Source organism: Salvelinus alpinus, chromosome 4, assembly GCF_045679555.1.
Source record: "Salvelinus alpinus chromosome 4, SLU_Salpinus.1, whole genome shotgun sequence".
Lineage (NCBI taxonomy): Eukaryota > Metazoa > Chordata > Actinopteri > Salmoniformes > Salmonidae > Salvelinus > Salvelinus alpinus.
The window spans coordinates 27,884,025-27,896,344 of NC_092089.1; the positions used below are offsets into that span (position 1 = coordinate 27,884,025).

A 12,320-nucleotide genomic window follows, 5' to 3' on the forward strand; every position below is an offset into this window, starting at 1 on the left:
CATTTTCAAATAACCGAAAGTGAGAGGTTGCAATATCAATAAAGGGAAAAGGTCTATTCTTGTACATGGGTCATTGTAACTAATCTGCTGGAAAACCAGTTTGGATTTAAATACAACTTTTATCTTACAGTTAATATAAGGAAAAGTTCAGGTTAACGTTGTTATTCTTTCAACATGCATGGCTGGTTTACATGACCTCTGCTACTCCTGTCTCTAGTTTCAGCCCTTTTTTAATCATGATGGGCGGCTCAGGACAGAATCGGCAAACGTGGAATCGTATCCTCAGTTTGTTTGGCAATGTCTCTTACAGTAGTTGTAATGCAGAGAATTATTTTTGCAGGGTGATACTGTCAGTTTGTTGTCACATTTAGAACTTTCTGCTGTATAGAGCAAGAGAAATGGAATCTCGCACCCTGTGCATTACAGTGTAAAGTTTCAGATGAATGTCACAGAGGGTGGTGGAGTCATAATCAAAGCCCCAGTGAGAATTGAACTCACGACCCCTGGTTTACAAGACCAGTGCTCTAACCACTGAGCTATGGAGCCATTCTTAGGAAACCATCTTTAATAGTCTCCTCTCCTCCTTTCCTTGTCTCCTCTCCTTCATGACCATTTATTTGTTATTTTTAGGGGTAGATCAACTTTAATAATGCAGATTGATTGTGGGTTCTTTCAATGTAATTGTCTGCATCCTTTCCAATCCCCCATATATATTTTTTTACAAACATTTTATTATGTTCCCATAACCCTACCACCCCTCCCCTAATTGGAGAAAATTAATGGACAACAATACTTAGGCTTCTACTTCTAGCTTTATACATTCTATAAACATATTACGAACACAGTATATTTTATATTACTCATATATTTTTTTACATTTTTATTCCCACCCTTCAGCTACCCTCAACCACTTCCACCAATCTCTGAAAACCATCCCGTTTACTTTTTGTTAGCTGCACGTTTGACATAACTCCACAAGTGGTCTTTGTGATATCATTCAACAATTATTATACAATTTGTAAAAATAAAAAAAAATCCCCAAATAATGTCATTTTTTAAATAATTAGCATATTTGACTTTAGCCATAATATTTGTTGTAATTGGCCTATTTCTTCATTATTTTCTGGTGGATTAAACTGAAATTGCAACCAGTGTTCTATGGCTTGTTTAAAAACAGTGATATTCTGGAGATTATTTCATTTTCAAATAACCGAAAGTGAGAGGTTGCAATATCAATAAAGGGAAAAGGTCTATTCTTGTACATGGGTCATTGTAACTAATCTGCTGGAAAACCAGTTTGGATTTAAATACAACTTTTATCTTACAGTTAATATAAGGAGAAGTTCTAGTTAACGTTGTTATTCTTTCAACATGCATCGCTGGTTTACATGACCTCTGCTACTCCTGTCTCTAGTTTCAGCCCTTTTTTAATCATGATGGGCGGCCCAGGACAGAATCGGCAAACGTGGAATCGTATCCTCAGTTTGTTTGGCAATGTCTCTTACAGTAGTTGTAATGCAGAGAATTATTTTTGCAGGGTGATACTGTCAGTTTGTTGTCACATTTAGAACTTTCTGCTGTATAGAGCAAGAGAAATGGAATCTCCCACCCTGTGCATTTCAGTGTAAAGTTTCAGATGAATGTCACAGAGGGTGGTGGAGTCATAATGAAGGCCCCAGTGAGAATTGAACTCACGACACCTGGTTTACAAGACCAGTGCTCTAACCACTGAGCTATGGAGCCATTCTTAGGAATCGTTCTTTAATAGTCTCCTCTCCTCCTTTCCTTGTCTCCTCTCCTTCATGACCATTTATTTGTTATTTTTAGGGGTAGATCAACTTTAATAATGCAGATTGATTGTGGGTTCTTTCAATGTAATTGTCTGCATCCTTTCCAATCCCCCATATATATTTTTTTACAAACATTTTATTATGTTCCCATAACCCTACCACCCCTCCCCTAATTGGAGAAAATTAATGGACAACAATACTTAGGCTTCTACTTCTAGCTTTATACATTCTATAAACATATTACGAACACAGTATATTTTACATTAGTCATATATTTCTTTACATTTTTATTCCCACCCTTCAGCTACCCTCAACCACTTCCACCAATCTCTGAAAACCATCCTGTTTACTTTCTGTTAGCTGCACGTGTGACATAACTCCACAAGTGGTCTTTGTGATATCATTCAACAATTATTATACAATTTGTAAAAATAAAAAATCCCCAAATAATGTCATTTTTTAAATAATTAGCATATTTGACTTTAGCCATAATATTTGTTGTAATTGGCCTATTTCTTCATTATTTTCTGGTGGATTAAACTGAAATTGCAACCAGTGTTCTATGGCTTGTTTAAAAACAGTGATATTCTGGAGATTATTTCATTTTCAAATAACCGAAAGTGAGAGGTTGCAATATCAATAAAGGGAAAAGGTCTATTCTTGTACATGGGTCATTGTAACTAATCTGCTGGAAAACCAGTTTGGATTTAAATACAACTTTTATCTTACAGTTAATATAAGGAAAAGTTCAGGTTAACGTTGTTATTCTTTCAACATGCATGGCTGGTTTACATGACCTCTGCTACTCCTGTCTCTAGTTTCAGCCCTTTTTTAATCATGATGGGCGGCCCAGGACAGAATCGGCAAACGTGGAATCGTATCCTCAGTTTGTTTGGCAATGTCTCTTACAGTAGTTGTAATGCAGAGAATTATTTTTGCAGGGTGATACTGTCAGTTTGTTGTCACATTTAGAACTTTCTGCTGTATAGAGCAAGAGAAATGGAATCTCCCACCCTGTGCATTTCAGTGTAAAGTTTCAGATGAATGTCACAGAGGGTGGTGGAGTCATAATCAAGGCCCCAGTGAGAATTGAACTCACGACCCCTGGTTTACAAGACCAGTGCTCTAACCACTGAGCTATGGAGCCATTCTTAGGAAACCTTCTTTAATAGTCTCCTCTCCTCCTTTCCTTGTCTCCTCTCCTTCATGACCATTTATTTGTTATTTTTAGGGGTAGATCAACTTTAATAATGCAGATTGATTGTGGGTTCTTTCAATGTAATTGTCTGCATCCTTTCCAATCCCCCATATATATTTTTTTACAAACATTTTATTATGTTCCCATAACCCTACCACCCCTCCCCTAATTGGAGAAAATTAATGGACAACAATACTTAGGCTTCTACTTCTAGCTTTATACATTCTATAAACATATTACGAACACAGTATATTTTATATTACTCATATATTTTTTTAAATTTTTATTCCCACCCTTCAGCTACCCTCAACCACTTCCACCAATCTCTGAAAACCATCCCGTTTACTTTTTGTTAGCTGCACGTTTGACATAACTCCACAAGTGGTCTTTGTGATATCATTCAACAATTATTATACAATTTGTAAAAATAAAAAAATCCCCAAATAATGTCATTTTTTAAATAATTAGCATATTTGACTTTAGCCATAATATTTGTTGTAATTGGCCTATTTCTTCATTATTTTCTGGTGGATTAAACTGAAATTGCAACCAGTGTTCTATGGCTTGTTTAAAAACAGTGATATTCTGGAGATTATTTCATTTTCAAATAACCGAAAGTGAGAGGTTGCAATATCAATAAAGGGAAAAGGTCTATTCTTGTACATGGGTCATTGTAACTAATCTGCTGGAAAACCAGTTTGGATTTAAATACAACTTTTATCTTACAGTTAATATAAGGAAAAGTTCTAGGTTAACGTTGTTATTCTTTCAACATGCATGGCTGGTTTACATGACCTCTGCTACTCCTGTCTCTAGTTTCAGCCCTTTTTTAATCATGATGGGCGGCCCAGGACAGAATCGGCAAACGTGGAATCGTATCCTCAGTTTGTTTGGCAATGTCTCTTACAGTAGTTGTAATGCAGAGAATTATTTTTGCAGGGTGATACTGTCAGTTTGTTGTCACATTTAGAACTTTCTGCTGTATAGAGCAAGAGAAATGGAATCTCCCACCCTGTGCATTTCAGTGTAAAGTTTCAGATGAATGTCACAGAGGGTGGTGGAGTCATAATCAAGGCCCCAGTGAGAATTGAACTCACGACCCCTGGTTTACAAGACCAGTGCTCTAACCACTGAGCTATGGAGCCATTCTTAGGAATCCTTCTTTAATAGTCTCCTCTCCTCCTTTCCTTGTCTCCTCTCCTTCATGACCATTTATTTGTTATTTTTAGGGGTAGATCAACTTTAATAATGCAGATTGATTGTGGGTTCTTTCAATGTAATTGTCTGCATCCTTTCCAATCCCCCATATATATTTTTTTACAAACATTTTATTATGTTCCCATAACCCTACCACCCCTCCCCTAATTGGAGAAAATTAATGGACAACAATACTTAGGCTTCTACTTCTAGCTTTATACATTCTATAAACATATTACGAACACAGTATATTTTATATTACTCATATATTTTTTTACATTTTTATTCCCACCCTTCAGCTACCCTCAACCACTTCCACCAATCTCTGAAAACCATCCCGTTTACTTTCTGTTAGCTGCACGTGTGACATAACTCCACAAGTGGTCTTTGTGATATCATTCAACAATTATTATACAATTTGTAAAAATAAAAAATAAAAAATCCCCAAATAATGTCATTTTTTAAATAATTAGCATATTTGACTTTAGCCATAATATTTGTTGTAATTGGCCTATTTCTTCATTATTTTCTGGTGGATTAAACTGAAATTGCAACCAGTGTTCTATGGCTTGTTTAAAAACAGTGATATTCTGGAGATTATTTCATTTTCAAATAACCGAAAGTGAGAGGTTGCAATATCAATAAAGGGAAAAGGTCTATTCTTGTACATGGGTCATTGTAACTAATCTGCTGGAAAACCAGTTTGGATTTAAATACAACTTTTATCTTACAGTTAATATAAGGAAAAGTTCAGGTTAACGTTGTTATTCTTTCAACATGCATGGCTGGTTTACATGACCTCTGCTACTCCTGTCTCTAGTTTCAGCCCTTTTTTAATCATGATGGGCGGCCCAGGACAGAATCGGCAAACGTGGAATCGTATCCTCAGTTTGTTTGGCAATGTCTCTTACAGTAGTTGTAATGCAGAGAATTATTTTTGCAGGGTGATACTGTCAGTTTGTTGTCACATTTAGAACTTTCTGCTGTATAGAGCAAGAGAAATGGAATCTCCCACCCTGTGCATTTCAGTGTAAAGTTTCAGATGAATGTCACAGAGGGTGGTGGAGTCATAATCAAGGCCCCAGTGAGAATTGAACTCACGACCCCTGGTTTACAAGACCAGTGCTCTAACCACTGAGCTATGGAGCCATTCTTAGGAATCCTTCTTTAATAGTCTCCTCTCCTCCTTTCCTTGTCTCCTCTCCTTCATGACCATTTATTTGTTATTTTTAGGGGTAGATCAACTTTAATATTGCAGATTGATTGTGGGTTCTTTCAATGTAATTGTCTGCATCCTTTCCAATCCCCCATATATATTTTTTTACAAACATTTTATTATGTTCCCATAACCCTACCACCCCTCCCCTAATTGGAGAAAATTAATGGACAACAATACTTAGGCTTCTACTTCTAGCTTTATACATTCTATAAACATATTACGAACACAGTATATTTTATATTACTCATATATTTTTTTACATTTTTATTCCCACCCTTCAGCTACCCTCAACCACTTCCACCAATCTCTGAAAACCATCCCGTTTACTTTTTGTTAGCTGCACGTTTGACATAACTCCACAAGTGGTCTTTGTGATATCATTCAACAATTATTATACAATTTGTAAAAATAAAAATAAAAAATCCCCAAATAATGTCATTTTTTAAATAATTAGCATATTTGACTTTAGCCATAATATTTGTTGTAATTGGCCTATTTCTTCATTATTTTCTGGTGGATTAAACTGAAATTGCAACCAGTGTTCTATGGCTTGTTTAAAAACAGTGATATTCTGGAGATTATTTCATTTTCAAATAACCGAAAGTGAGAGGTTGCAATATCAATAAAGGGAAAAGGTCTATTCTTGTACATGGGTCATTGTAACTAATCTGCTGGAAAACCAGTTTGGATTTAAATACAACTTTTATCTTACAGTTAATATAAGGAAAAGTTCAGGTTAACGTTGTTATTCTTTCAACATGCATGGCTGGTTTACATGACCTCTGCTACTCCTGTCTCTAGTTTCAGCCCTTTTTTAATCATGATGGGCGGCCCAGGACAGAATCGGCAAACGTGGAATCGTATCCTCAGTTTGTTTGGCAATGTCTCTTACAGTAGTTGTAATGCAGAGAATTATTTTTGCAGGGTGATACTGTCAGTTTGTTGTCACATTTAGAACTTTCTGCTGTATAGAGCAAGAGAAATGGAATCTCCCACCCTGTGCATTTCAGTGTAAAGTTTCAGATGAATGTCACAGAGGGTGGTGGAGTCATAATCAAGGCCCCAGTGAGAATTGAACTCACGACCCCTGGTTTACAAGACCAGTGCTCTAACCACTGAGCTATGGAGCCATTCTTAGGAATCCTTCTTTAATAGTCTCCTCTCCTCCTTTCCTTGTCTCCTCTCCTTCATGACCATTTATTTGTTATTTTTAGGGGTAGATCAACTTTAATATTGCAGATTGATTGTGGGTTCTTTCAATGTAATTGTCTGCATCCTTTCCAATCCCCCATATATATTTTTTTACAAACATTTTATTATGTTCCCATAACCCTACCACCCCTCCCCTAATTGGAGAAAATTAATGGACAACAATACTTAGGCTTCTACTTCTAGCTTTATACATTCTATAAACATATTACGAACACAGTATATTTTACATTAGTCATATATTTTTTTACATTTTTATTCCCACCCTTCAGCTACCCTCAACCACTTCCACCAATCTCTGAAAACCATCCCGTTTACTTTTTGTTAGCTGCACGTTTGACATAACTCCACAAGTGGTCTTTGTGATATCATTCAACAATTATTATACAATTTGTAAAAAAAAAAATAAAAAATCCCCAAATAATGTCATTTTTTAAATAATTAGCATATTTGACTTTAGCCATAATATTTGTTGTAATTGGCCTATTTCTTCATTATTTTCTGGTGGATTAAACTGAAATTGCAACCAGTGTTCTATGGCTTGTTTAAAAACAGTGATATTCTGGAGATTATTTCATTTTCAAATAACCGAAAGTGAGAGGTTGCAATATCAATAAAGGGAAAAGGTCTATTCTTGTACATGGGTCATTGTAACTAATCTGCTGGAAAACCAGTTTGGATTTAAATACAACTTTTATCTTACAGTTAATATAAGGAAAAGTTCAGGTTAACGTTGTTATTCTTTCAACATGCATGGCTGGTTTACATGACCTCTGCTACTCCTGTCTCTAGTTTCAGCCCTTTTTTAATCATGATGGGCGGCCCAGGACAGAATCGGCAAACGTGGAATCGTATCCTCAGTTTGTTTGGCAATGTCTCTTACAGTAGTTGTAATGCAGAGAATTATTTTTGCAGGGTGATACTGTCAGTTTGTTGTCACATTTAGAACTTTCTGCTGTATAGAGCAAGAGAAATGGAATCTCCCACCCTGTGCATTACAGTGTAAAGTTTCAGATGAATGTCACAGAGGGTGGTGGAGTCATAATCAAGGCCCCAGTGAGAATTGAACTCACGACCCCTGGTTTACAAGACCAGTGCTCTAACCACTGAGCTATGGAGCCATTCTTAGGAATCCTTCTTTAATAGTCTCCTCTCCTCCTTTCCTTGTCTCCTCTCCTTCATGACCATTTATTTGTTATTTTTAGGGGTAGATCAACTTTAATATTGCAGATTGATTGTGGGTTCTTTCAATGTAATTGTCTGCATCCTTTCCAATCCCCCATATATATTTTTTTACAAACATTTTATTATGTTCCCATAACCCTACCACCCCTCCCCTAATTGGAGAAAATTAATGGACAACAATACTTAGGCTTCTACTTCTAGCTTTATACATTCTATAAACATATTACGAACACAGTATATTTTATATTACTCATATATTTTTTTACATTTTTATTCCCACCCTTCAGCTACCCTCAACCACTTCCACCAATCTCTGAAAACCATCCCGTTTACTTTTTGTTAGCTGCACGTTTGACATAACTCCACAAGTGGTCTTTGTGATATCATTCAACAATTATTATACAATTTGTAAAAATAAAAATAAAAAAATCCCCAAATAATGTCATTTTTTAAATAATTAGCATATTTGACTTTAGCCATAATATTTGTTGTAATTGGCCTATTTCTTCATTATTTTCTGGTGGATTAAACTGAAATTGCAACCAGTGTTCTATGGCTTGTTTAAAAACAGTGATATTCTGGAGATTATTTCATTTTCAAATAACCGAAAGTGAGAGGTTGCAATATCAATAAAGGGAAAAGGTCTATTCTTGTACATGGGTCATTGTAACTAATCTGCTGGAAAACCAGTTTGGATTTAAATACAACTTTTATCTTACAGTTAATATAAGGAAAAGTTCAGGTTAACGTTGTTATTCTTTCAACATGCATGGCTGGTTTACATGACCTCTGCTACTCCTGTCTCTAGTTTCAGCCCTTTTTTAATCATGATGGGCGGCCCAGGACAGAATCGGCAAACGTGGAATCGTATCCTCAGTTTGTTTGGCAATGTCTCTTACAGTAGTTGTAATGCAGAGAATTATTTTTGCAGGGTGATACTGTCAGTTTGTTGTCACATTTAGAACTTTCTGCTGTATAGAGCAAGAGAAATGGAATCTCCCACCCTGTGCATTACAGTGTAAAGTTTCAGATGAATGTCACAGAGGGTGGTGGAGTCATAATCAAGGCCCCAGTGAGAATTGAACTCACGACCCCTGGTTTACAAGACCAGTGCTCTAACCACTGAGCTATGGAGCCATTCTTAGGAATCCTTCTTTAATAGTCTCCTCTCCTCCTTTCCTTGTCTCCTCTCCTTCATGACCATTTATTTGTTATTTTTAGGGGTAGATCAACTTTAATATTGCAGATTGATTGTGGGTTCTTTCAATGTAATTGTCTGCATCCTTTCCAATCCCCCATATATATTTTTTTACAAACATTTTATTATGTTCCCATAACCCTACCACCCCTCCCCTAATTGGAGAAAATTAATGGACAACAATACTTAGGCTTCTACTTCTAGCTTTATACATTCTATAAACATATTACGAACACAGTATATTTTATATTACTCATATATTTTTTTACATTTTTATTCCCACCCTTCAGCTACCCTCAACCACTTCCACCAATCTCTGAAAACCATCCCGTTTACTTTTTGTTAGCTGCACGTTTGACATAACTCCACAAGTGGTCTTTGTGATATCATTCAACAATTATTATACAATTTGTAAAAAAAAAAATAAAAAATCCCCAAATAATGTCATTTTTTAAATAATTAGCATATTTGACTTTAGCCATAATATTTGTTGTAATTGGCCTATTTCTTCATTATTTTCTGGTGGATTAAACTGAAATTGCAACCAGTGTTCTATGGCTTGTTTAAAAACAGTGATATTCTGGAGATTATTTCATTTTCAAATAACCGAAAGTGAGAGGTTGCAATATCAATAAAGGGAAAAGGTCTATTCTTGTACATGGGTCATTGTAACTAATCTGCTGGAAAACCAGTTTGGATTTAAATACAACTTTTATCTTACAGTTAATATAAGGAAAAGTTCTAGGTTAACGTTGTTATTCTTTCAACATGCATGGCTGGTTTACATGACCTCTGCTACTCCTGTCTCTAGTTTCAGCCCTTTTTTAATCATGATGGGCGGCCCAGGACAGAATCGGCAAACGTGGAATCGTATCCTCAGTTTGTTTGGCAATGTCTCTTACAGTAGTTGTAATGCAGAGAATTATTTTTGCAGGGTGATACTGTCAGTTTGTTGTCACATTTAGAACTTTCTGCTGTATAGAGCAAGAGAAATGGAATCTCCCACCCTGTGCATTTCAGTGTAAAGTTTCAGATGAATGTCACAGAGGGTGGTGGAGTCATAATCAAGGCCCCAGTGAGAATTGAACTCACGACCCCTGGTTTACAAGACCAGTGCTCTAACCACTGAGCTATGGAGCCATTCTTAGGAATCCTTCTTTAATAGTCTCCTCTCCTCCTTTCCTTGTCTCCTCTCCTTCATGACCATTTATTTGTTATTTTTAGGGGTAGATCAACTTTAATATTGCAGATTGATTGTGGGTTCTTTCAATGTAATTGTCTGCATCCTTTCCAATCCCCCATATATATTTTTTTACAAACATTTTATTATGTTCCCATAACCCTACCACCCCTCCCCTAATTGGAGAAAATTAATGGACAACAATACTTAGGCTTCTACTTCTAGCTTTATACATTCTATAAACATATTACGAACACAGTATATTTTATATTACTCATATATTTTTTTACATTTTTATTCCCACCCTTCAGCTACCCTCAACCACTTCCACCAATCTCTGAAAACCATCCCGTTTACTTTCTGTTAGCTGCACGTGTGACATAACTCCACAAGTGGTCTTTGTGATATCATTCAACAATTATTATACAATTTGTAAAAATAAAAAATAAAAAATCCCCAAATAATGTCATTTTTTAAATAATTAGCATATTTGACTTTAGCCATAATATTTGTTGTAATTGGCCTATTTCTTCATTATTTTCTGGTGGATTAAACTGAAATTGCAACCAGTGTTCTATGGCTTGTTTAAAAACAGTGATATTCTGGAGATTATTTCATTTTCAAATAACCGAAAGTGAGAGGTTGCAATATCAATAAAGGGAAAAGGTCTATTCTTGTACATGGGTCATTGTAACTAATCTGCTGGAAAACCAGTTTGGATTTAAATACAACTTTTATCTTACAGTTAATATAAGGAAAAGTTCAGGTTAACGTTGTTATTCTTTCAACATGCATGGCTGGTTTACATGACCTCTGCTACTCCTGTCTCTAGTTTCAGCCCTTTTTTAATCATGATGGGCGGCCCAGGACAGAATCGGCAAACGTGGAATCGTATCCTCAGTTTGTTTGGCAATGTCTCTTACAGTAGTTGTAATGCAGAGAATTATTTTTGCAGGGTGATACTGTCAGTTTGTTGTCACATTTAGAACTTTCTGCTGTATAGAGCAAGAGAAATGGAATCTCCCACCCTGTGCATTTCAGTGTAAAGTTTCAGATGAATGTCACAGAGGGTGGTGGAGTCATAATGAAGGCCCCAGTGAGAATTGAACTCACGACACCTGGTTTACAAGACCAGTGCTCTAACCACTGAGCTATGGAGCCATTCTTAGGAAACCTTCTTTAATAGTCTCCTCTCCTCCTTTCCTTGTCTCCTCTCCTTCATGACCATTTATTTGTTATTTTTAGGGGTAGATCAACTTTAATAATGCAGATTGATTGTGGGTTCTTTCAATGTAATTGTCTGCATCCTTTCCAATCCCCCATATATATTTTTTTACAAACATTTTATTATGTTCCCATAACCCTACCACCCCTCCCCTAATTGGAGAAAATTAATGGACAACAATACTTAGGCTTCTACTTCTAGCTTTATACATTCTATAAACATATTACAAACACAGTATATTTTATATTACTCATATATTTTTTTACATTTTTATTCCCACCCTTCAGCTACCCTCAACCACTTCCACCAATCTCTGAAAACCATCCCGTTTACTTTTTGTTAGCTGCACGTTTGACATAACTCCACAGGTGGTCTTTGTGATATCATTCAACAATTATTATACAATTTGTAAAAAATAAAAAATAAAAAATCCCCAAATAATGTCATTTTTTAAATAATTAGCATATTTGACTTTAGCCATAATATTTGTTGTAATTGGCCTATTTCTTCATTATTTTCTGGTGTATTAAACTGAAATTGCAACCAGTGTTCTATGGCTTGTTTAAAAACAGTGATATTCTGGAGATTATTTCATTTTCAAATAACCGAAAGTGAGAGGTTGCAATATCAATAAAGGGAAAAGGTCTATTCTTGTACATGGGTCATTGTAACTAATCTGCTGGAAAACCAGTTTGGATTTAAATACAACTTTTATCTTACAGTTAATATAAGGAAAAGTTCAGGTTAACGTTGTTATTCTTTCAACATGCATGGCTGGTTTACATGACCTCTGCTACTCCTGTCTCTAGTTTCAGCCCTTTTTTAATCATGATGGGCGGCCCAGGACAGAATCGGCAAACGTGGAATCGTATCCTCAGTTTGTTTGGCAATGTCTCTTACAGTAGTTGTAATGCAGAGA

At 35.8% G+C, this 12,320-nt stretch overlaps 10 non-coding genes across 10 annotated transcripts; all 10 read right to left on the bottom strand.

The window, feature by feature from the left end:
- Positions 1–473: 473 nt before the first annotated feature.
- trnat-ugu (transfer RNA threonine (anticodon UGU)) lies at positions 474–546 on the bottom strand. The gene has a single exon. It is a non-coding gene; the product is annotated as a tRNA-Thr (tRNA).
- Positions 547–1,670: 1,124 nt separating this feature from the next.
- On the bottom strand, positions 1,671–1,743 carry trnat-ugu (transfer RNA threonine (anticodon UGU)). Its single transcript has one exon. It is a non-coding gene; the product is annotated as a tRNA-Thr (tRNA).
- A 1,121-nt stretch (positions 1,744–2,864) lies between these two features.
- On the bottom strand, positions 2,865–2,937 carry trnat-ugu (transfer RNA threonine (anticodon UGU)). The gene has a single exon. It is a non-coding gene; the product is annotated as a tRNA-Thr (tRNA).
- Positions 2,938–4,060: 1,123 nt separating this feature from the next.
- On the bottom strand, positions 4,061–4,133 carry trnat-ugu (transfer RNA threonine (anticodon UGU)). Its single transcript has one exon. It is a non-coding gene; the product is annotated as a tRNA-Thr (tRNA).
- A 1,128-nt stretch (positions 4,134–5,261) lies between these two features.
- Positions 5,262–5,334, bottom strand: trnat-ugu (transfer RNA threonine (anticodon UGU)). The gene has a single exon. It is a non-coding gene; the product is annotated as a tRNA-Thr (tRNA).
- Positions 5,335–6,461: 1,127 nt separating this feature from the next.
- trnat-ugu (transfer RNA threonine (anticodon UGU)) lies at positions 6,462–6,534 on the bottom strand. The gene has a single exon. It is a non-coding gene; the product is annotated as a tRNA-Thr (tRNA).
- Positions 6,535–7,661: 1,127 nt separating this feature from the next.
- On the bottom strand, positions 7,662–7,734 carry trnat-ugu (transfer RNA threonine (anticodon UGU)). The gene has a single exon. It is a non-coding gene; the product is annotated as a tRNA-Thr (tRNA).
- Positions 7,735–8,862: 1,128 nt separating this feature from the next.
- trnat-ugu (transfer RNA threonine (anticodon UGU)) lies at positions 8,863–8,935 on the bottom strand. The gene has a single exon. It is a non-coding gene; the product is annotated as a tRNA-Thr (tRNA).
- Positions 8,936–10,063: 1,128 nt separating this feature from the next.
- Positions 10,064–10,136, bottom strand: trnat-ugu (transfer RNA threonine (anticodon UGU)). Its single transcript has one exon. It is a non-coding gene; the product is annotated as a tRNA-Thr (tRNA).
- A 1,128-nt stretch (positions 10,137–11,264) lies between these two features.
- trnat-ugu (transfer RNA threonine (anticodon UGU)) lies at positions 11,265–11,337 on the bottom strand. Its single transcript has one exon. It is a non-coding gene; the product is annotated as a tRNA-Thr (tRNA).
- Positions 11,338–12,320: the final 983 nt, after the last annotated feature.